This window comes from Chiloscyllium punctatum, chromosome 6 (assembly GCF_047496795.1).
Source record: "Chiloscyllium punctatum isolate Juve2018m chromosome 6, sChiPun1.3, whole genome shotgun sequence".
Taxonomy (NCBI): Eukaryota; Metazoa; Chordata; class Chondrichthyes; order Orectolobiformes; family Hemiscylliidae; genus Chiloscyllium; species Chiloscyllium punctatum.
In genome coordinates, this window is record NC_092744.1 from 130,223,245 (window position 1) to 130,249,218 (window position 25,974).

Genomic DNA, 25,974 nt, shown 5'->3' on the forward strand with positions numbered 1-25,974 from the left:
TTCAACGTGTCTTTACATCAATCTTCTGACTCTCTTAAATGAAGGCGAACCAAACTTTAACTTTCCACTTTCATATATTCCTTCAAATCCCCTTCACATTCATTGCATTTAAGAACTCATTATTTGAGTTCTTATAGAAATCCTTCCGAAAATCCAACATGTGCCTCTTCTAGAGGTTCCCCATTATCTATGCTGTAAGAAACAATTTCAAACAATTCTGAAGTTTATCAAGTATGATTTCTCTATCAGAAATGCATCCTGATTCTCTCCATTGTTGCTGTTAATTTCTAAATATCAAAAATCTCATCCTGTGTAATAGATTTCAAAAATTTCCCTACACATGTCAAATTAATTGGTCTGCAGTTCTCCACACTATGTATTTTTCCCTTTGTAGCTGTTTGGATCCCTTCCATTCATCTATAGTGCTTGGATCACGTTTACTAACTTCCATTTATCTACAATAGTTTCTGCCCTCTGCAGAATGTACAGGAAAACAAAACACAGTCATCGACAGTGCAATTAATCCTTCTATTGGTGATTTATTTCTGGCATTTTGATAGGAAGTACATCTGACTTAGCAATGTTCTTTCCAGCTGCACTACCTTGTTACTGATTTGAATTGACTTTATGTCTTTAGCACCAGGAGTCCGATATGATCACTTGGTATTACTGGGGGATTTTCTGGACATTCCTCCATGAAGACAGATGCAATGTAACTGGTTATTTCTTGGCCATTTCCCTGTTCTCCACAATGACCTCTCATCTCCTGAATACAAATTTCCACATTTGACCTTGCTTTTATTTTGTTTCCTTTGAAATATATATCGCAGATTGATGCAGTCTTTGTGGACCTGTTTGCGAGCATGTATGTTCGCTTTTTGATTTCCTTATCAGTTTTATGGCCTTCCTTTTTTTGGATCGTTAATTTCTGAGAATTCTCAGGTTTTCACAATATCTGGAATTCTTCTGAAGTCACTTCCTATGATTAACATATTTTCTAATTTGTTATGTTAAACTTCATTGAGTCACTTTCTCACTCTTTGGTGTTTGTACCTGAAATAAATAGACATATTTTTCAGAATTTGCAATATTTCTAAAATGTCCCGGTCCTGAGCAGATATATTCAGGAACACCGCAGGAGGATAGGAGGATAGAGAGGAAATTGCGGGAGCACTGCTTGGCTCTTTTCTATCATCGCTGACCAAAGAGTAAGGGCCTGGACGACTGGAGGGTAGCGAATGCTGAGCCGTATTCAAGAAAGGCTACAAAGATAAACCTGGGAATTAAAGACCAGTGAACCAAAAATCGAGTGGGTAGGTTACTTGAGAAGATTCAGAGAGATTGGATATATATGCATTTGGAAAGACAGGGTGTGGTTCGGAGTAAGATTAGAATGGTGCTGGAAAAGCAGAGCAGGTCAGGCAGTATACGAGGAGCATGAAAATTGATGTTTCGGGCAAAAGCCCTTCATCAAATTCAGCACGGGAGTTTGTGCTAGGCAGATCATGGTTCACAATTTTGTTGGAGTTCTTTGATGAAGTGACCAGCAACATTGAGGAGGTTCTGGTGGTATACGTAGTCTAGATGGATCCCAGTAAGGCCTTCAATAAGGTTCCACATGGTACGCTGCTCTGGAAGGTTAGATCGAATGGAATTGATGGGGACCTGGCAAATTAGGTACAAAATTGCCTTGATGGTAGGTAGCAGAGGGTAATACTGGAAGAATGCTGGTCAGACTGGAGGCCTGTGACTAGTGGAATGCCTCAGGGGTTGGTGCTGGGACCACTACATATTACATATATCTGTGATTTAGATGAGAATGTACAGGCATCAATTGTAAGTTTGAAGACGGCACTAAAAAAGGCGGCATCACGGAGAGTGAGGAAGGTTATCAGAAATTTCAGAAATTACAGCAGTACTTGATCATCTGGAGAAGTGGCTGAGAAATGGCAAATGGATTTTAATATAGATCAGTGTAAGTTCTTCCATTTTAGAAAGTCAAATCACGGTTGGAGTTTCATGGTGAATGGTTGGGTTCTAAGGAGTGTCGTCGAACAGAGGGATCATGGAATTCAGGTACATGGTTCTCTGAAAGTTGATTCAGAGGTAGACAGGACAATGACGAAAGCTTTTGACATACTGGTCTTCATCAGAGTATATCACTGAGTATCGAAATCAGGGAATTACGTTGTAGTTAATAGGATACTGGTGAGGCCATACTGGTAGCGTAATGTTCAGTTTTGTTTTTCAATTTGCTATAGTAAGTGTGTTATTAAATTGGAAAGACGGCTGAAGAAATTTGCAAGGATGTTATCGTCTCAATGGTCTGAGTTATAGGGAGAGTTTGGACAAGCTGGGATATTTTACTTTAGCCTGTATGAGGTTGAGGGGATCTGACAGAAGTGTATAAGATCATGACAGGCATGGACCGAATGAATGTACTCAGTCTTTTTTCCCAGGGTTGGGCAATCACAGACTAGAGGGCATCAGTTTAAGGTCAGAGGGGAAAGAGGGGAAAGACTATAAGAGAGCCTGAGGGCCAACTGTTTTACACACAGGCTGGTACACATATGGAATGAGCTACCAGCGGAAGTGGTAGAGGCGGGTACATTAACAACATTTAAAAGGCATTTGGACACAACACGGATAGGGAAGGATTAGAAGGATATGGAGCAATGGCAGGGAAATGGGGTTAGCGTGGATGGACATTTTGGTCAGAATAGACTAGTTTGAGCCGAAGGGCCTGTCTCCGTGCGGTAGGACTCTATGACTGTAACAAACATTGTTTGTCTCCCACTGAATGTTATATTGTATTTTCCCAATTCACTGAAGCTAACTTGACCCTCTAGCCTCCAGTCTTCCATGATGTTTAACCAGAATGTATGTTGTATCCAGGCACCGTGTAAAGTGCACCTTATTAATGCCACTATCCCTTAAAAGCTGCTTCAGAGCAAGGTTATAAATTAGCCTGCCTGACCACATGACACCAAATCCAAAATAATCTGCTCTCTAGTTTGCTTCACAACATACTCTTCAACCCACCTCATATACACTTATTTTTCACAACATGAGCAATCACTTAGTTAATGCAGTTTAGATGCAACTTGAAACCATCCAATAAGATGCAGTATACACAATACTTGCATATCTAATTTCCAGAGCATATGATAATCAGATTTTTCACAACTGTTTTGGTTTAGATATATAACGCACCAATATTTGCTTCTCCTTGCTATTTGTAAACTCCACTTGAACTGATTCTGTGGAATCTGAGGAACAGGGTCTGTGGTGTTATTAGTGATAGATTTGAACAAGACATTCGGGGAGGCTCACATCGACTCTGAGATGATTTAAAGAAACGTGCATCAATTCAGGACAAGCAACAATATGCTCCCCGCTCTGTCTGGATAAATGAAACCGCATTCTATTTGCTCCCTCACACTCACGGCATGTCTGTTATAGAACCTACCCCCGAACAATGTTCACACCCTATCTCCAAATAAGGCTCTGGCACGACCACTCTCACTATTGAATTCAGCAACTTTCTTCCTCTCTTTCTCTGTCGCCTACTCAGTAGCCCCACACTAATATACTATATTGGTTCAAACTGTCGACTGACTCCTTCCAGACACCTCACAATTCCCCCCATGTACACGGGCACTAAGAGCAGGTTCACCCATTGCCACTCTCCCTCCCCCCCCCCTCCCTTTCTCCCAATGCAGGAGAAGCAGCCTGGAATAGGACAGAAAGGCTATTGCAGTGATATACTGCTGCCCCAGTCCATGTGTTGCTCCCTCAATCCACCTCTCGAGGCTGATACAGAGATATACTACTCCCTACCCCATGTTTGGCTTTCTCAGTCCACCCCTTGAGGTTGTTACAGTGATATACTTCTGCCCCTACTCCATGTGCTGTTCTCTCAATCCAACCCTCAATGCTGTTACAGGGTCGGGGATCACCCCATTCTGTCAAAAAGAATCGTTACCGTGAAACAGAAGGAGACCATTCCGCCCCTCTAAGGATCTACACAGGAATATGGAATGAAGTAATTCAGCTCGTTGAGTACATTACACAGCCCAGGAGGTGGCCATTCAACCTGCCTGAACTGCTGCACAGGAACAGGGAAGCTGTTGTTAACAGGAAATAGAGAATAGAAATAAGTGTTTATTTTCAGGTTACAAAGCTGTAACTGGTTAGTGTGCAAACCTGCCGCGCCAAGAACATTAGGTGAGTTGTCTATTTTGGCATGAAGAATAAAACAATGGGAAACAATTTAAATGGAGAGAGATTGCAGAATTCTGTGATTCAGGCGGTTTCTATGTTCCTGGAACATGAATCACATGAAGTCAGTCTGCAGATGCTGCAAGTGATTTGGAAGTAAGTGCAATGATACAGTTATTAACAAAGGGTATCAGGTTTAATATCAGGAATGTTTTACTGCATTTGTACAGGGCATTGCTGAAACCATATCTGATACACTGCGTGCGTTTTTGATCCCTGAAACTAAAAACAGGATATAACTCTTTTCGAAGATTTTCAAAGAGGTTTCCCTTTACTCAGTCCTGGAATGAGGGCCTGTTATTATGGGGGAGTTATCAGTTTCGAACTTACCTGGGAAATATTATTGAACTATCCATGACTTTCTGAAAAGTGCATCAGCTTGACGCATATTTTCTCTTGTCAGGGAGACTAAAGCTAGGGAATACATTTTATGAAAAAGGTGTATTGATACGTGTACAACAAAAGCAATGATGCACCTGCGTATAGTCCATAATCAGGTTTTCAAGAGAATGTTCCAGGAGATCGCACATGCTCCAGTTTGGTGTTCCGTTGATGTTATTGTATGTGATGGAGAAAAATGCTCCCTGCCTGAGAAGCAGCAGCCGATTGATCTCTCTCTCTTACTTTGTTCCGCCCAATAGCAAAGCGTGAGACCATAAAATCCCTGAGTTATCTTTACCATTCGTGAAGGATTCCTGGTGAGGATTCATGGGAATCTCCCCACTGACTGAAACAAACAGAATTCAGCCAAATCCAACTGTTGCAGAAAGAAATCCTATTACCAGCATCTTGTGTGAGCAAAATGACTTAAAAGGCAGAATAATGTTTGGGACAGTCTGTCAATTTACCATTTGCTATGAGTTCAAATTTCTGTGTCCCACATATTTTCTAGAAAATGAGCTCTGATGTCTATGTCATTGGCCACCTAACTAAACTGGTTGCATTTAAAATTTGTTGTAACCAGTGGAGGATTGGGACTGGAAAAGGAAACAATGATCCTCCAACATTGGTTGGAGCACAAATGAGAAATTCTCAAAGGATTGTTCAAGTGGACATTCCCTTCCCCAGAAGTTTGTGGTGCCTGGATGATTACATTTATTCAAAGTTGTGTTGCATTCAAACATTTGACAAACACATGAATGTAGGAAAATGGTGTACAGGGACAAAAGTGGTTCTGAGGCCACACTGACATCACTTTTTGAGTGGTGGAGCAGTGACAAATTGTCTAATATCCCACTCCTGCTGCTCAGTCCTATGTTCCTATGTTCCATTCAGCTCCTCACAGCTCCTTAAAGTACCAGATGGAGGCCACCTACTCCAAATGCCGTTTCCACAGAAACACAGGATATCATTCAATCACTCAAGACTGTCACACACGGTTTGTCATGGGTTGGAAAACGATATTTGGAAAACCATGTTGGTTTCGAAAGACACCTCTGGTCTCTTGACAGAGTGTCTCCTCTCTGCAACATGTGCTTCATTTGTTGGTCATGTTGGAAACCCAGATTCACTGTGAATACAGCCCCCATACTTCACCCAGAAATGACTCACAAAATACTTTACTCTCTCTTACTGCAACATTCAATAACAGAATGTTCAGGAAAATTACAATCATTAACTTTGTAATTACAGAACATGAGAACATAAGGCGCAAGATTAGGTAACTCGGGCGATCAAGCCATTGTATACCATCATGGCTGATCTACTGTTGGCATTAACTCGTCTTTAATATCCAATTCTTCACACCCCTTAGCTCTCTGACAGGTCAAAAATTCATGTACCACCTCTTTCAATAATATCCGTGATGTAACTCACCTCAGTCTGTAGCCCAAATAATTCCTGGCATTGATTACCCTCTATGAGAGGAAAATACTCCCTACACATACACTATCATCCATTGATATGAACAAGAAGTGAACACAGGGGCTCAGGAAAGAATGCATTCAAAAACAAGGCAGTATTTGAATGAGGATAGCATCAGGACCACCTACTTATTTGAGCTTAATGGGAATCAGGTGTACCCTCCCCACTGGTTTGGGGTCTTTCAGAGCACAAAGGAAGATGTTTGTGGTCGCTGACCGACAATCCTTTCAGTCCGGGGACATCTCAGCAGGAGATCCTCGGGGTAGCTGCCTCAAAACAAACATCTTCAGCTGCTTTATCACTGTCTTTCCTCATCATAAGATCTGAAATGGTGATGGACACTGAAGATCACCCAATGTTCAGAACAATGTGTCACACCTCAACTCCTGAACCAGTCTATGTGCAGTAAGACCCGAACAGCATTCAGGCTTGTGCCGTTAAAGTGTCGGTAACATTCATGTAACATCAAGGCCAGACAATTTACATTTCCACAGTTAAATGAAAAGCTCATTCAGCATCTCAAGCATGTTAGAAACGGATATGTGGAAGCCATTCAGCCCATAGAAACGACTGAACAAAGAGAGGGATAGCCCATTCAATCCTCCTGCCTGTTCCACAGGAAGAAGAGGAGTCTGGTTACCACATCGATCTGTTAAACAGGAACAGGCAGGGTCAAGTCAGACCCATTAACCAGTTGCATGGGAATTGGAGGAGGCCATTCAGCACCTCGAGACACAGGAGGGTGTCATTGATGCTCCAACCTGAGAAATCAATGAAGCAGAGAATTCACTCAGAGACGGCTCCATGATATTCCTCGTGGCTCCATTACATGTGGGTCACATGACACTTTAACGTGGTTTAACGCTGACAGTGAGGAAGAAAGCCAGATGTTTTGTGTCAAGTCTCAGAGAGGCATCTTCCATCTCTGAGAAGGCAGGCCCATGTTCTCCAAGTCGTCAGAAGCTGGTGGGAATAGTTATCTGTTTTAGAATGAAGGTATTGTGGATATTGTCGGGATTGTGGATAACATGACGTTCAGTGCAGGATCACACACTAAAAACACTATATTAATATGGGGAGAGTTTATTCAATGACTGACCCTCTGTCGCTCTCAATCAACATATGGAGTGGGGGTGGGATGAGGGGGACGTCCTCAGAGACTCTTTACCTATTGAGAACCATGAAACCCGAGTTAAAAAAACAAAGCTATGGAATTTATCACCGTATCAGTGCCGGGTTAGAACATCATGAGTGACTGTCCATCCCCCTGAAGGTTCAATGCAACCACCTCTTATTCTCTCACTGAGCTTCACTCACTGCTCGTGGTGCCATTATCCCAGGGATTAGTCTGGTGAAACTTGAGAGGAAGTCTATCCACAGTACCTCAAATGCTGCCTCAACAACACTCTCAGGGATGATCGCAATAAACATTTTCTCTCACTTAGACATCGCAGTTTCTTCCCTGTGCCGCAAAAAGCCATTCCTTCTCTATGCACTACGACTGACATGGAATTTATAACTCCCTTACATCTGTACGTTAGCATCAATAAATCCAACACCAGATTTGCGTATGGAGACGTGCATCACACTCGAGGAGAATTTCAATGAGATTGAATTCACCTAAAATAGGGAATGATCACCGATCTGAATAGAACTGAGCTGTAGGAATACGGCAAACAGACATAGGAAGGGAGCTATCTTTACTTCTGTTCTTCTCTCACAGGATGTATGCAGCCCTAGTCAGGGCAGCATGTTATGCCGACCTTGAATTGAATGTTTGGTTCAGCTGTTCCACTGGACAGCAAAGAGTAAAACACATTCCTGTGGGGTTGTAGTGTTACAACATAGGATAAATTCTCCTGCTTAATTTAAAACCAGCAACAGGGAAAAGTTTTATCCACTGCATATTCTGTGACAATTCTAGAGTCCAAAACCAATTAAAGTAAAAATTAACAACTTTATTTCTTAAGTATAACAGGGAATAACAGACGAACGTCTATTTACAACTTCTTCCTCTAATCGATCTTTTACCTCCCCCACCCCCACGATACTCGTCCGGTTATACTCATAATTAAGACCTACAAAACAAAACTTCTAATCTCAAAACCAAGAGGCTTTCGGTTCTTCTCTATATTCCTGTCTTGATTTCTTCTTTGGGATCCAGCTTTACCAGTTACTAATCAATAAAGGTACCGAGAGGAGAGCTATGTTTCAGGCAATCTTTGCATGCTGGTAACTTAGCAGTTCTCCTCTCAACTGCTCAATTTCCCACTGTCTTGTACCCCCCCAAACCATTGGATCGTGTCATTGGCTTTTAAGATTCTCAATATACTAAATTCAAACTTGATTGGAGGTGGGTATTTTGAGGTGTAATTCAAACTGTCTGGCTGAATTTATTTTTGCCTTGAGACAATGAGCTAATCGAGTTGTTCAACCAAATGTTACACTAAATGTATTTTTCGGAAGACTTGGTGCTTTCAGGTAGTTATTGCTGGCTTTTAATTCTTTTAAAGGTGCAGTACACCCACATGTTCATCACAGAAGTCACACTGAAATCTGACTAGGGAAGAATGGCACATTGACTTCCCTAAAGGATTTGAGGCAAGCAGAAGGGCTTTTAGAGCAAATGAAAATAGTTACTTTTAAATTCCACCAATTTCCCTCATGGGATATCAACAGAGTATTATTCTGTGGCTCTAGAGTATGAGTCAATGGCTTGAACACCATAAACCATTGTCCCGTTTGTGCAGAGAACAAGTGAAACTTCCTCAACAACAATTATTTAGTGACCGACATGTGGCTAGAATGAACTTGAAACTGTGGCATCCGAATTTAAAAAAGACACAAATCATGGTTTATTGAGAGGTTGCACTGAAACTGAGAACAAGACTGGGATATCATGACGGTGGAATTGGATAGGGTTGGTGAGTGGGGAGGAGCTGGAGATGTAAATCTGTGAAGGACAAAATGGATTATGGAGTTTGAGAACATTCTGGTTCCTTGTCGCATATCAGTGAGTAATTTATGAATAGTAGTTTGTGAAGAGTTTTTGTTTGGAACTGAAGATATTGTCTTGTACTTTCCAAAATGTATATGTCATGAGCAGAAATTCAGTCCAACCCGGTTAAGTCGACAAATATAATGACTTACCAGGAACACCAACTATAGCGAGGATGGGATAGTAACCACCTTGAATAATCCAAAGGATGTCTTCGATCCGTGATGCTAATGATATCCAAGGCTGAGAAAGGTAGTAAAGACCCGAGGATAAATTCCTGTCTGTTATTACAATGTTCCAGCCTAATGATCTCAGATTCTGATACATTGTTGAACCATTCCAGCCTAATGATCTCAGATTCTGATACATTGTTGAACCATTCCACTCTATAGTTCTCAGATTCTGATACACTGTTGTACCATTCCAGTTTACTGACCTTAGGTTCTGATCCATTGTTGGAACATTCCAATCCAAGGTCCTCACATTCTGAACCATTATTGTAACTTTCCAGTCTAATGTTCTCAGATTCTGATCACTTCCCCCCTTTCTCTCGAGCAGTTGATCCCTGTTAGTGCTGTCAGCGATGCTCCTACTCATACTATGGGATAACACATTGACAGAGCCCATTTATCATTCAACGATGGAAACTCTCTACTGGGATAATTAGGATCCACGGAGATTGACATTAATCACAGTCACTGAACAAATATCTCCAGTTATCCCCTTTCAATTCAATATTGGTTTTATTAAAATTAAAAAGAACGTTTAGAATTTACATATTTGGCATTGAATATGTGGGGGTGAGAGAGGGAAGGAATATTGGACATGGTAGATTGAATGCGTGTATTCATTCAACCTGCATTAGATATGTGAGTAATGTCAAAGGTTTGTCAGATCATAAACAAGTTTCTCCGTTTATAAATGGAAACATACAGTTTGTAAGTACTGATCAGTGATTATAATGTCAGTAAAATATGGAGAGAACTTTTCTTGTACGTAATCTGACAGGAAAATACACCGACGACAGCATGAGTGATAACACACACATGGCATTGATATGTTAACAGGAAGTAAGAGGGCAGGTGAGGGTCATGCTGTTAATGTTATCGATGTCAATCAACTGTGATTACATACCATTCACTGGATTCCAGTAGCAGTGTGATTATGATATTGGGGGCTTGGCTGCTGAGACTGGAGTGAGGGAACATGATATTTTCCAGTCATCAGTACTGAAATGTTACTTTTTATAAATCATTTGAAGATCAAATTCCAGGATACAACTTCAATGAGGAATGAGGAGAGCCAATTTTTACCATTTAAACAGAAGATATTGGAGCAGAAATTTGGTTATGAGGCCCATTGAGCCTGCTCCGCCATTCAAAGATGGCTGTTAAGCTTCTCAACCCCATTCTCCCGCTTTCTATCTGTAAGCCTTGATCCCCTTTACAGTCAACAACCTAACTGTCTCACTCTTACATATACTCAATGATCTGGACTCGACAGACTTCTGTGGCAGTGAATTCCATGGATTCACCGCTCTCTGGCTGAAGAGGTTTCTCCTTATCTCTGTTCGAAAAGGTCTTCACTTTACTCTGTCCCCTCATGTACTCGTCTCTCCTATAATTGCATATATTTTCCCAACATCCACTCTGTCCCAGGTCATTTAGTATTCTGTAAGTTTCAATTAGGCCTCCTAACATTCTTCTGAACTCTGTCAAATACAGACCCAGAGCCCTCAAATATTCTTCATATACATGCCAGCTTTGCATTCTTGGCACCATTCTCGTGGATCTCGTCTGAAAACACTCCAGGACCAGTACATCCTTCCTAAGATATCGGACCCAAAACTGCGCAAAATAATCCAAATGTGACGTGACTCAAACCTTGTAGAGCCGAAGAAGTACACCCCTGCTTTTATATTTAAGCCCTTTTGAAATAAATACCATCAATGTCTTTGCCTTCCTAACTGCTGACAACCTGCAAGTTTACCTTTCAAGAGTCCTGGACGAGAACTCCACAGTCTTTTTGCACTTCAGATTTCTGAAATTGCTCACTTTTAGAAAAATAGTCCATGCCTCTATTTATACTGGCAAAATGCTTTCCCACACTTTCGCACATTGTACTCCATCTGACACTTCTTTGCTCACTCTCCAAACCTGTGAAAATCCTTCAGCAGGTGAAAGTGAGGACAGCAGATGCCGGAGATCAGAATCAAAAATTGTGGCCATAGAAAAGCACAGCCTGTCAGGCAGCATCCGAGAGCAGGACATTCAACGTTTCAGGCATAAAGCCTTCATCAGGAATGTGGGGTGGGCAGAGAGGGGCAGAGAGATAAATGGGAGGGGATGGGGCTGGGAGGAAGGTAGCTTGGAAGGCGATTGCTAGATGAAGGTTGGTGGTGATAGTTATAGGTCAGAGTGGAAGGTGGAGTGGATAGATGGGAAGGAAGATGGACAGGTAGAACAGTCCAAGATGGCAGTGCTGAGTTGGCGGGTTTGATCTGGGATAAGGTGGAGGGAGTGGAGATGAGGAAACTGGTGAAATTGACCTTGATATCGTATGTTGGGAGGGTCCCAAGGCAGAAGATGATGCGTTCTCCCTTCAGACGTCAGCTGGCTAGAATTTGGCACTGGAGGAGGCCAAAAACTTGCAAGACATTGGCGGATTGGGAGGGGGAGTTGAAGTATTCAGCCACAGGGCAGTGGGGTTGTTGGGTTTGTGTGTCCGAGAGTGTTCCCTGAACAGTTCTGCAAGTTGACGTCCTGTCTCGCCAATGTGGAGGAGACAAGGAGCAATGGACAGAGGAGATGAGATATTTGGATGCACAGAATGTTCTCTGCCTGATGTAGGAGGATACTTTGGGGCCTTGGGTGGAGGTGAGAAGGGAGCTGTTGGCACAGGTTTCATACCTGTTGTAGTGGCAAGGGAAGGTGTCGGGAGGGGAAGGTGGCTTGGTGGTGTTGCGTGGACCAAACGAGGGAGTTTGTGAGGGAATGGTCTCAGCAGTATGATGATAGGGGTAGGGAGGGAAGTATATCTCTGTTGTTGAGGTCTGACTGTTGGTGGCAGAAATGGCGGAGCATGATGCGTTGTAGCCTGAAGTTGGTGGGATGGATGGCAAGCATCAAAGAGGTTCTAACTTGTTGTAGTTGGAAGGGTGGAGTTCAAGGGCGGAGCTGTGGGAAGTTAAGGAGATGCGCTCGAGCACCCTCCTGTAGCCAAACCACCTCTTCAATGCTACCTGTCCCTCTATCTATCCTTGCACTGTTTGAAAGCTTCGCCAGAATGCCCTCAGTTCCTTTATATTGATAATGAATGCATAAAGTGAAAAGTTTTGGTCCCAACATTGAGTCTTGTGGAACATGGAGTCTGGCTGCCATCCTGAGAAGGACACTTCTATCCACATTCTCTTTCTGTCAGACAGCCAAACTGCTACCCATGCTAGCTCCTTGCCTCGAACACCATGGGCCCATACCTTTCTCAATAGCCTCATGCACAGCACCTTGTCAAAGAATTCTTAAGGTGCAGACGGATAACATCTATTGGTTCTCCTTGATCTAATCTGCTCATTACTCCCTCTAGGTATTCCAGACGGTTTGTCTGGCACGTCCTCCCTTTGATGAAACCACGCTGACTCTGTTCTATTTTACCAAAGACCTCCAAATATCCAGAAATCACATCCTTCACGATGGAATCCATGATGTTACCCACAACCAAGCAGTCTGCTAATCACTGTGCAGTTTTCCATCTTGTGCCTAACTCCCTTAATAAATGGGGTGTCATGCTCGCAATTATACAGCCATTTTGCCCTTTCCTGATTTTAGTCATTCCTGAAAGATTACCACTTACGCTTGCACTAACTCTTCAGCAATCTCCCATTCAAGGCTGGGGTGTAGTCCATCTGGTCCAGGTGAGTTATCCACATTCAGGCCATTCCGTTTTCTAGCAAGTTCTTCGTGGTGATGGCCACCGGATTCAGGACTACCCTCTCACTATCTTGAATTGTTGGGAAATTACTCGTGTCTTCCACCGTGAAGGCTGATGCAAAATTCCTCAGCCATTTCTTTGTTTCCCACTGCTGTCTCTCCAGCATCATTTTCCAGTGGGTCCACATTCACTTTTGCCTCTCTTTTGCACTTTATATATCTAAAGAATCTCTTATAGTTTCCTTTATATTTCTGGTTAGCTTACCCCCACATTTAATCTTCTCCCTCCTTATTTATTTTTTCTTGCTTTCTGTTGGCCCCAATTCTCCAGTTTCCCTCTGCCCTTCATAGCATTATATGCTTGCTCTTTTGCTTATATGCAATCCCTGACTTCCCTTGTCAGCCCTGGTTGCCTCATCTTCCCTGTACCATACCTCTATTACTCAGCATGAATCTCTGCAGTTTCTCCTGCATCAATCTCGGAATCACCTGCCATTGCCACTCCCCTGTCTTTCCCGATAGACCCCTGTCCCGGTCAACTCTACCCAGCTTCTCCCTTATGCCTCTCCAGTTGCCTTTATTCAGCTGAATTATTGTTAACTCTGATTCTAAATTCTCTCTGAAATTGCAAAATAAATTCAACAATGTTCTGATCACTGCTTCTGAAGTTTTCTTTCACCTTGAGCTGCCTTATCTAGCCTGCATCATTAAATCCAATGTCATCTGTTCCCGAGTGGGCTCCATCACACGATGCTCCAAAAAGCCATCCTGTATACATTCCTCAAATTCCTTTTCTTGCGATCCACGACCAACTTGGTTTCCCATTCCACTTGTATATCGAAATACCCCATGATCACTGTAACTTTGCCTTTCCTACAGATCTTTTCTATCTCCTGGTGTATCTTGTGCCCCAGCTTCTGACTACTCTTTGGAGGCCTGAGCAAGTCTCCAACTGTGGTTGTCTTACCTTTGTGGTTCCTCAATTCTACGCACGCAGATTCTACACCATCTGACTTTACTTTCTTTCTTACTATTGATTTAATTTCATTTCTTAATAATAATGTAAACCCACTCCCTCTGCCACCTATCTTTTCGATAGGATATATGTCCTTGAATATCCTGATCCCCTTGCAGCCACCTCTCTGTGATATCCATCACGTCATACCTACCAATTTCAATCTGTGCCTTAAGCTCATTTACTCTATTCCTTATACTGCATGCATTCAGATATAACCCTTCAATCTTGTATTAACGGTCTCTCCTCTCATTGTCATTTGTTTGTCCGGTGTGATTGAAGTTTGACTGCTTACACTTTTCATACACTGTGTCCTATTTGCACTGTGCTGGAGATTTTAATAACCTCTCCTGAGCTCTGTCCTCTTACCTCCACTTTTCTAATTAAACCCTATAACGGAACCCCCAACCCTGCCAACGCATGCACACTCCTAATCAGTTTTGAGCTCTGTCTACAGCCTTAGTTAGGATTCACTCGGACTATGGTCCCAGCACAGTTCAAACAAAGACTGTCCTATCAGAACAGGTCCTTTCTTCCTCAGTAACAAAATGTGTTTATTTTCACAAAATACAGGGACAAGAATAAAGCATTTCTGCACATACCAAAACATGAAAACTACAAAGAGACAAGGCTGTTAAAATACACTTACAATGTGGAGCTAGATGAATTGAAAGGTGAATTACAAAACCACGGACGAGGTGTTCAAGCTTTATCAGTCATCATTTGACCCACAGCTGAAATGCTGATTTCCCCCCAGTCAGTGATCCCCCTCACTGAGATTCTCTCGCCCTGTCTCTCACACATTGTCTCGAGGGACTACAAGTTCCTGTTAGCCCAGAATATTTAAATTAATTCACCTTCTCCCTGGAACCAATCTATTGCTATTTTGGACCTTGTTCAGCCGTCAGCGACCCAACTCTGTGACATTATTGGCGATTAATGATTTGCGATGACAGCATAGTGCTCACAGGGTACAGCACCAGACAAAGGGCTTGCAATCTGTGGTAGTTCTACATAAAATTTCTGTGTATTTGTCCTCATGCTGTTTTCTGATCTAACTTCACACTCATCTGACACCCCTTGATCTCAATTACTCTCTCGCTCCGTTTTCTATCCATTCCTTTTATCTCTCTTGACTTCCTTTTTCTCTGTTAATTTCTCTCTCTCTGTCTCTCTCTCTCTCTCTCTCTCACACACACACACACACACACAGACACTGTTCTTTCTGTTTTCAAATTGTGATGTTGGAGATCTCGTCATTGTACAATGTGTTAAATGGCCTCCTTCAGTGCTCTTATTAATTCTGAAGCTCTCTGAGCCACAATAAAGACATCAGGTGCCTTGGGAGACAAGCTGGTCCTACGAAGGACACAGTGCAGAATCATCCTTTATCTCATCCTGTTGTCTGATATGCAGCGGCCTTGAAATATCTGTTCAAACAAAATAGAGTGAAATTCGTGCTGTCGGGAGGACGTTCACCAGATGATTATACTGTCAGGATTTAACAAGCAGTTCTTACATACACAATGTGAATTTCCCTGATAGCAGCTCCTCCCAATTGACACGTTCCGGCTCTGCCTGATACTGACATAATTTGACTTCCGCCAATTCAGTAGCTTCACACAAGGTCCTGACTTATCCGTGTTCGTAGCTATCTTAAATCTGAAGGTGCTGTGATCACTCTTTCTAATATTATGTCCCACTGAAATGTCAGTTACCTGGCCAGGCTCACTAACCAATTCGAGGTCCAGTATTGCTCTTCCTCTCGATGGACTATCCACATACTGTTGCAGTTAACAAATTCTGCTCCGTCGAAGCCTCTTGCTCCAAGGGACTCCCGGTCATGATTGAGGATGCTAAAGTCACTCACTATGACCACTCTGTTTTTAATAGACCTTTCCTTAATCGACTTACATATTCGTTTCTCCATCCCTCCGTGGCTGTTGGAGGGATTATAATAACGCAGTGCTTGCAGGCATCTAATTTTTGAGCTTTACCCATATTGCTGCAGTGGATGGTCCCTCCTGTATGTCCTCTTCAAGTGCACGTGTAAAACACCTCGTCCACCTCTTTTACCTTCCTCTCCATCTCGCATAAAACAATGAAACCCTGGAATGTTGAATGGCCAGCCCTTTCCCTCTCTCAACCAAGTCTCTGTAAACCCGCAACATTATAGTCCCATGTTCGGTTTCAGGCTGTCAGTTCATCGGTCTTACCCATAATATTTCTTGCATTGAAATAAATACAATTCAGCCCAACTCCATCAGATCCTGACCTGAGTTTCCGTGAGGTAAATTCTCCTCGACAATTCTCTGATCACAGGTGATTACAAAAGACTGTCAGTAGAGCAGAAAGACTGTCAGTAAAGCAGTAAAACAGTAAAACAGACAATGTATGCTTCCTCCCTTGTCCCTTCAATCTGTACATTGCATCACATTCTGTCCAATTCCAACAAACTGCTGGATGATTATTTTGCTTCAAACAACAGCCTCCAGCCTCTCACTGCACATTATTCAACTCTCTCTGGATCCATTTAATTGACTGTTTTCTGATTTCTCTCTCAACCAAATCACTGTAATATTTATATCATAGTTATATCTACTCATTCAAACTCCAAGCGCCAAGCTCATCTGTCTTGCCTGTCACACTGCTCACATTAAAATCAGCACACTTCAGTCTGCCAGTCCCATTGTGTTCACTCCCCACTGCCAATTTGTTGTTGGTCTTAGCTGTACTGGGATTAGTCTCCAACTACACTTCAGTCACTGTGCTTGTGGATGTACTGCTCTGGCTCCACCCTCCCTCCCCCCCCCCCCCCCCCACCACCACCAGTTTAAACCCTCCTGAGTGACAATAACAAACCTGCCTGCCAGGAGATTGCTGCTGGTTAACGTCCATCCCGTCCTTCTTGTGTATTTCCTACTGACCCAGGAATCCCAATGACCCACATATCGGAGATTGCTGCCAGTTCAGATGCATCCCGTCCTTCTTGCGTATATCCTGTCGACCCAGGAATCCCAATGATCCACATATTGCAAGTGCTGCCTACCCTACCAGCTCTTTGGCCGTGTTTTTAACTGTACTACCTTCCTATTCCTAACCTCACTGGTACGTCGCATAATCTAGTCTCTCCAACATTCAGATATCCTTAAAGCACAACTCTGGCAAGACCTTTACTTTAAAATGGATAGACTTGACAATAAAGACTTAGTGTGATCTCATTAACCAGGAAAGTGGAGCCCAACGAATCAGTCACAATGACCATAGGATCTGATATCTATCACCTTCACCAAACCTGTGTGACAAGGTATACATATGGAGCATCTATTTGTAGATGGACGAGGATAAAGAGAAATTAGTCCAAAAGACCAGAAAATGTCAGAACAGATGGCTGCCATTCAGCCTGTTTACTCTGCTTTGCTGTTCAATTGGATTTTAGCTATTCTATTCTTTTAAATGTCAGGGTCTTTACCCCGCATCCCTAGCAGTTCAGAACGTGCCCAGTGTCTTTGTGCGCTACCTGCATAGGGAGCATCCAGTACCAGGCGATGGGGTGTGGGGAATCCCGGGGTGGCTCGATGAAAGGCTGCATGCAGTGACGGATGGACTCAGGGATTGAGAGAGACAGAGTAGGTAATCAGGGACATTCACTCACATAAGTAGCTGGGCAAGATTCCCAAGCACTCGGGGAGCCCGAGCACCAGAGCCACTTTTACAATAAAGCCATCATATTTGCAGCAATTCTCCATCAAACACAAGCAAATATACTGTAGATAGCAGAAATCTGAAACAAACACAGAAACATATTGTGAAGAGAGAAAGTAGTTAATCCTCACAATGCAGACACGGGGAAATTGTAAAAACTCCACAAAGAAAGGGTCCAGAGATTGGAATTGAACCCGAGTCCCTGACCCTGTGAGGCAGCAGTGTTGTGCCACCACGCTACACAATGATGGGCAAAAGGATTAGTATAGTTACATTAATATATTTTCGACAGTCAGTTAACAGGAATGCTCTCACTCAGCCTGTCTAAGATTGGGAAGCCTTTATACAGCAGCAGAGTACAGTTTAAGAAGCAATAAATTGGTGAACACGAAACATGTAAACTAGTTTGCTTTAGAAAAGGAGATTGCATGAGTTTTGTTAAGATGTATGAAAGGGGAGAGTGAATATTGGACAACCAGAAATTGAGGCTGACTGCAGAGAAATGGAGAACAAAGAATTGGAGAATGAACTGAAAAGGTATTTTCCGTCAATCATCACAATGGTACACAAAAGGAACATTCCAGAACTTCAAGCGAGTCAAGGGTGAGAGATGGATGTAATGATCGGCGCTGAGTAGAAGGTACTGGGATGCTGCAATGTTTGAAAATGGATAAATCACACAGACTGGACAGATAACAACCAAATTTCTGAAGGAATTAGCGGAGGAGACTGTGAAACCATTGGTCGTGACTGTTCAGGAATAACTATCATCAGACAGAGTCCCAGAGAACTGGAAAATGGATAATGTACAATCTCTGTATAAGAAGGAAGAAAGGCAAAATACAGTAAATAATAGGTCAGTTTAGCCTGGCATCGGTCGTTAATCGGATTTAGAGTGCATGGCTAGTAATGAGATTGCAGAGTACCTGGAGGTGCATGGTAAAATAGGGCTGAGTCAGCATGGCTTCATCAAGGAGTGGTCCCGCTGACAAGTCTGTCAGAATTCTTTCAGAAGATAATGAGCAGGTTTGACAAAGGGAGAATGTGATCCGATTTGCTAATAGGGAGTGGGTTAAATTTAAATCTGTGTTAAATTGAATCATGTTAATTTATTGGTTACAACTTGCATAAGCAGCTGTATAAAAACAATTAAAAATTGTAAAGGAACAATTCAATAATAGTTAATTAAAATAAGTATGCAGGGTCGGGTGATCTGTTGTTTCTCTGTGATGTCGGAGTGGTGGACCCCACTGTCGATCCCAGTGACCATGTCTAAAGTAAACGTTGCAAGCTAGAAGAACTCTGGCTCTGAGTCGATGATCTGGAGTTTGAGCTTCAAGCAATGTGAAGCATCAAGGAGGGGGAGATTTCCCGGGATGCTGTGATTCAGGAGACAGTTACACTCCTTAGATCAACTGACTCAAATTCAACCAGTGGTAAGAAAACGGAGGGTTTGGCTGTGAGTGAGGCAGATAGAGGGATCCAGGAGGTAGAGTTGCAGGAAACCTCAGCCCCTGTCCGTGTGTAACAGGATCAAGAGTTTTCTTCCCTGTTTGGATGGAAATGGGGACTGCAGGGAGGATGAGCATATTGGCCACACACCGAGTTGAGGGAAGCTTTCAAGTGGGGCAAGTGAAGAGAAATGTAATTGTAATTGGGGATAGTATAGTTAGCGGCATAGTGACTGTTCACTGTGATCGGGATTGAGAGTCCTGAAAGTTGCATTACCTACTGGTGTTTGGGTAAGCGATACCTCATCTGGCTGCAGACGAACTTGGATTGGGAGGGTAAAGATCCATTGGTCATGGTCTTTGTAGGTACTAACGAAAGAGATAAAACTAGGGCAGAGGTTCTGCTAAGGGACACGAAGAGCTCGGAGCTAAATTAGAAAATTGAATCAAAAAGGAAATAATCTCTGGATTACGGCCTGAGCCATGAGCTAATTAGCACAGGGTCAGCAGGAAAATGCGTGGCTCAAAGTTTGATGTGAGAGAAATGGGTTTGTGTCATGGGACATTGACACCAGTACTGGGGAAGGAGGGCACTGTTCCGATCCGGCAGTCTTCATCTGAACCGTGTTGGGACTAGAGTCCGAGCAAATCGCATAACTAGGGCTGTAGGCTGGACGTTAAGTTAAATGGGGGTGGGGTGGTGTCAGTTTAGGGAAAATTAGAAAACCCGAATTAAAGGAGGGGTAAGACTGCAGAACTCAAGAAGAAGGCGTTTTGTATGTTTTCCTTTCTTGGTCAGAGCATTGAGTACAGGAGTTGGCAGGTCATGTTGCTGCTGTACAGGACATTGGTTAGGCCACTTTTGGAATATTGCATGCAATTCTGGCTCCTTCCTATTGGAAAGATGTTGTGAAACTTGAAAGGGTTCAGAAAGGATTTACAAGGAAGTTGCCAGGGTTGGAAGATTTAAGCTACAGGGAGAGGCTGAAAGGCTGGGGCTGCTTTCCCTGGAGCGTCGGAGGCTGAGGGGTGACCTTATAGAGGTTTACAAAATTATGAGGGCATGGATAGGACAAATAGACAAAGTCTTTTCCCTGGGGTCGGGGAGTCCAGAACTAGAGGGCATAGGTTTAGGGTGAGAGGGGAAAGATATAAAAGAGACTCACGCAGAGGGTGATACGTGAATGGAATGAGCTGCCAGAGGATGTGGTGGAGGCTGGTACAATTGCAACATTTAAGAGACATATGGATGGATATATGAATAGGAAGGGTTTGGAGGGATATGGGCCGGGTGCTGGCAGGTGGGACTAGATTGGGTTGAGATATCTGGTCGGCATGGACGGGCTGGACCGAAGAGTCTGTTTCCATGCTGTAAATCTCTATGACTCTATGACACGAAGTTATTCAAATCTCCGACAGAGACGCAGAGAGCATGGAAAGTGTTAGTAATCAAACTTCAAACACACAGGAAAAACAAATAACAATGAGAAGAGGAAAGGCTAATACAGGGCTGAACTGTTATATCAGAAAGCATGCAGTATAACGAATAAGGTAAATAAACTTGTGACTCACACACAAATTGGCAGGTCACCATCACGGAGACGTCGCTGCAAGGGGATCAGGACTGAGAGCTGAATATTCAAGGATATGCATCCTATCAAAAAGATAGGGAGTTGGACAGAGGGTATGGGTTTGTCTTATTATTAAGAAATGAAATTAAATTAATAATAAGAAATGAAGTAAGGTCAAATGGTATAGAGTTTGTGTCGGTAGAATTGAGAAATCACAATGGTTAAAAAAAAAGTAGTTAGAGTTCTGTTCAGGCCACCAAACAGTAGTCAGGAGCTGGGGTGCAAGATACACAGGAACTAGAAAGATGTGTAGGAAATACAAAGTTACAGTAATCATGTGGGTTTTCATTACGGAGGTGGGCCGGGAATTCAGCTTGATGGTGGTTTGGAAGAAAAGGAATTTGTAGAATGTCTATGAGATAGCTTTTTGGAGCAGCTTGTGCAGGCAGACTAGATGAGGGAGCTTAAGGTGAAGGAAATCATACGAGGCAGTGAATCATAATATGATTTAATTTACTCTGCAATTTCAGATGGAGAATTTAGAATCAGAGGTAACGGTATTAAAGCTGTATAAAGGCAATGATAGAGGCATGAGAGAGGAATTGGGTAGAATTGACTGATAGAAGGGCCCAGCAGGAAAGACAGTGAAGCAGCAATGGCACGAGATTTTTGGTGTTATTCATGATGCTGCAGAGATTTACCCCGAGTAAAAAGTGGCATGGTACATGGAGAATGAGGTAAGTATGTCTGACGAAGGAAGTCATGTATAGCATAAAAGCAAAAGAGAAAGGATATAATGTAGCAAAGTGCAGAGGGAAACCAGAAAGTTGGGAAACTTACAAAGACAAAACAGAGGGCAAACAAAATAAAATATGGAGGGAGATTATTAAATATGGGGGTAAGCTAGTCAGTAAGATAAAAGAAGTCTGTAAGAGTTTCTTTCGATATATAAAATATAAAAGAAATATCTCTGGGCTATCTGATATTTTGTATATAACCTACCCACCACACCTCGATTTGAATCCAGGCTGTAACTCACTCCAGACTATCTGTTATTCTGTATGTAACCCACCCTGAACCCCTCGATTGGATTCCAGTCTGTATCTCATTGTGTGGCATCTGTTATACTGTATATAAATCACTCTGAACTCCTCGATTAGGTTCCAGGCATTTGCTCACTCAGGGCTATCTGTTAATCTGTATATAAACAATCCTGAACCCCTCAATTCGATTCCAGGCTGTAACTCACTCTGGGCTATCTGTTATTCTGTATATTAACCACCCTGAACCCATTGATATGATTCCACTTCCTATCATGTTAAGCTCATGTTCCCAACTCAATCTAATCTCAATAATGATTAGGTCCTCCTATCTGCTGGCACTACCTTCATGTTAATTTACTGATGTTTGCGTACATGTTCAGCTGTAGCATCTGAACAATACTGCTTCAGAATTTCGCATCATTTTACACAGAAACATTCAGCTTTTTCTATTCTTACTGCAAAACACCTTCCAGAATATTCTCTTGCACCTGCCAATGTTTTCAATACAATTCACAAAACACTGACAGCAAAATAGATGACATGATAGGATGTAGCAAACTGTTACACTCAGTACCTTCATGTTACAATGTAATAATATCCAGTCAGAAACATGCCCTGGGTCAGGGATAAAGCCTCCCTGGGTCTGGAAGTGGGGACTGGGCAGAGAACGGGGTTTTCGTCTGTCACTGAGTTCGTTTAGAAATCTGTGCTGCACATGGACATTTCTCCACGTTATATTCAGTTTCTATGTGTGTGTGTGTGTGTGTGTGTGTGATGGAGAGAGTTTAAACTGAGTTTAACTCTGCGTCTCTGCTTAGGGATTCCCTGTCTTTCAGATATTTGACTGCAACATCATAGAAATTGTGGGTATCTGCCTGTTTCTCTCCCATCTTTCAGAACACATGGAAACCTCCACATAAAGCAGTTGAATCCTGTCTGGCTCAGCTCATTGTTGAGTTGGTTCATGGTGGGTAATTTCTCCTCTGCTCTCTCTCCTCTCGTATCCCGTTGCTCTGTCGATAAATCGCCCAATACCCTCAATTTGAATGCAATCTGCAACTCATTCCAGTCTATCTGTTAGTCTGTATGCAACCCACCCTGAACACCTCGATTTGATTCCAAGCTGTAACTCACTCCAGGCTATCTGTTATTCTGTACATAACCCACCCTGAACACCTCAATTCAATTCCAAGCTGTAACCCACTCCAGGCTATCTGTTATTCTGTATATAACACACCCTGAACACCTCGATTTGATTCCAGGCTGTAACTCACTCCGGGCTATCTGTTATTCTGTATATAAACCACCCTGAACCCCACGATTAGATTCCATGCTGTAACTCACTCTGGCCTATCTGTTATTTTGTATATAACCCACTTCGAACAACTCGTTTCAAATCCAGGCTGTAACACACTCCAGACTATCTGTTATTCTGTATATAAACTAACCTGAACCCCGCGATTAGATCCCAGACTGTAACTCACCCTGGGCTATCTGTTATTCCGTATATAAATCACTCTGAACCCCAGATTCGATTCCATGTTGTAACTCACTCCGAGCCATCTGTTATTCTGAAGTGAGGGATACATAGAAAGAGAGAGAGGGACACAGAGAGAGTGGGGGAGAGAGAGAGTGTGGGACACAGAGAGAGAGAATGCATGTGTGTGTGAGAGAGAGAATGCGTGTGTGTGAGAGAGAAAATGCGTGTGTGAGAGAGAAAATGTGTGTGAGAGAGAAAATGTGTGTGAGAGAGAGAATGTGTGTGTGCTAGAGAGAAAATGTATGTGTGAGAGAGAGAATGCGTGTGTGCGAGAGAGAGAATGTGTGTGAGAGAGAATGCGTGTGTGTGAGAGAATGCGTGTGTGTGAGAGAAAAAAATGTGTGTGAGAGAGAAAATGCGTGTGTGTGAGAGAGAGAATGTGTGTGTGAGAGAGAGAATGTGCGTGTGCGAGAGAGAGAATGTGTGTGAGAGGGAATGCGTGTGTGTGAGAGAATGCGTGTGTGCGAGAGAGAAAATGCGTGTGTGTGAGAGAGAAAATGTGTGTGAGGGAGAGAATGCGTGTGTGTGAGAGAGAGAATGCGGAATGCGTGTGTGTGTGAGAGAGAATGCGTGTGTGTGAGAGAGAGAATGCGTGTGTGTGAGAGAGAAAATGTGTGTGTGAGAGAGAATGCATGTGTGAGTGAGAATGCGTGTGTGTGTGAGAGAGATTGTGGAATGCGTGTGTGTGAGAGAGAAAATGTGTGTGTGAGAGAGAGAGACAATGCGTGTGTGTGAGAGAGAAAATGTGGAATGCGTGTGTGTGAGAGAGAGAATGTGGAATGCGTGTGTGTGAGAGAGAAAATGCGTGTGTGAGAGAGAGAAAATGTGTGAGAGAGAGAATGCATGTGTGAGAGAGAATACGTGTGCGAGAGAGAAAATGTGTGACAGAGAGAATGTGGAATGCGTGTGTGTGTGAGAGAGAATGTGGAATGCATGTGTGTGAGAGAGAAAATGCGTGTGTGTGTGAGAGAGAATGCGTGTATGAGAGAGAATGCGCGTGTGTGAGAGATAGAATGCGGAATGCGTATGTGTGAGAGAGAGAGAATGCGTGTGTGAGAGAGAGAGAATGCGTGTATGGGAGAGAATGCGTGTGTGTGAGAGAGAAAATGCGTGCGTGTGAGAGAGAAAATGTGTGAGAGAGAGAATGTATGTGTGAGAGAGAACGAGTTTGCAAAAGAGAGAATGCGTGTGTGAGAAAGAATGCGTGTGCGAGAGAGAGCAAGAATGCGTGTGTGAGAGAGAGAGATTGAGTGTGAGAGAGAATGCATCTGTGAGAGCGAGAGAGAATGCACGCGTGAGAGAGAGAATGTGTGTGTGAGAGAGAATGAGTGTGTGTGAGAGAGAAAATGTGTGTGTGAGAGAGAGAATGCGTGTACGAGAGAGAATGAGTGTCCATGAGAGAGAATGCATGTGTGAGAAAGAATGCGTGTGCGAGAGAATGAATGTGCGTGTGTGTGAGAGAGAGAGAATGAGTGTGTGCGTGAGAGAGAATGCGTGTACAAGAGAGAGCGAGAATGCATGTGTGCGAGAGAGAAAATGCATGTATGCGAGAGAGAATGAGTGTGCATGAGAGAATGCACGTATGTGAGAGAGAGAAGCGTGTGTGCGAGAGAGAGACTGCACGTATGTGAGAGAGAATGCACGTATGTGAGAGAGAGAATGCGTGTGTGCGAGAGAGAGAGAATGCACGTATGTGAGGGAGAGAGAATGCATGTGTGCGAGAGAGAGAATGCACGTATGTGAGAGAGAACGAGTTTGCAAGAGAGAGAATGCATGTGTGAGAAAGAATGCGTGTGCGAGAGAGAGAGAATGAGTGTGAAAGAGAATGCGTCTGTGAGAGAGAGAGAATGCACGCGTGAGAGAAAGAATGAGTGTGGGAGAGAGAGAGCGAATGCGTGAGTGAGAGAGAGAATGAGTGTGTGAGAGAGAGAATGAGTGTGCAAGAGAGAGAATAGGTGCGTGAGAGAGAGAATGAGTGTTTGAGAGAGAGAATGCGTGTGTGAGAGAGAGAGAGCGAATGCGTGAGTGAGAGAGAGAGAATGAGTGTGTGAGAGAGAGAATGAGTGTGCGAGAGAGAGAATGAGTGTGTGAGAGAATGCGTGCGTGAGAGAGAGAGAGAATGCACGCGTGAGAGAGAGAATGAGTGTGGGAGAGAGAGAGCGAATGCGTGAGTGAGAGAGAAAATGTGTGTGTGAGAGAGAGAGAATGCGTGTATGAGAGAGAGAATAAGTGTGTGAGAGAGAATGTGTGCGTGAGAGAGAGAATGAGTGTGAAAGACAATGTGTCTGTGAGAGAGAATGCGCGCGTGAGAGAGAGAATGAGTATGGGAGAGAGAGAGAGCGAATGCGTGAGTGTGAGAGAATGAGTGTGTGAAAGAGAGAATGAGTGTGTGAGAGAATGCTTGTGTGAGAGGGAATGAGTGTGCGAGAGAGAGAATGCGCGTGTGTGAGAGAGAATGCCTGTGTGCAAGTGCGTGCATGAGAGAGAGAAAATGTGCCCATGTGAGTGAGAAAGAGAGTGAGCGTGTGTGAGATATGATGTGCTCATGCATGAGAGTGTGTGTGAGTGTGAGAAAGAAAGG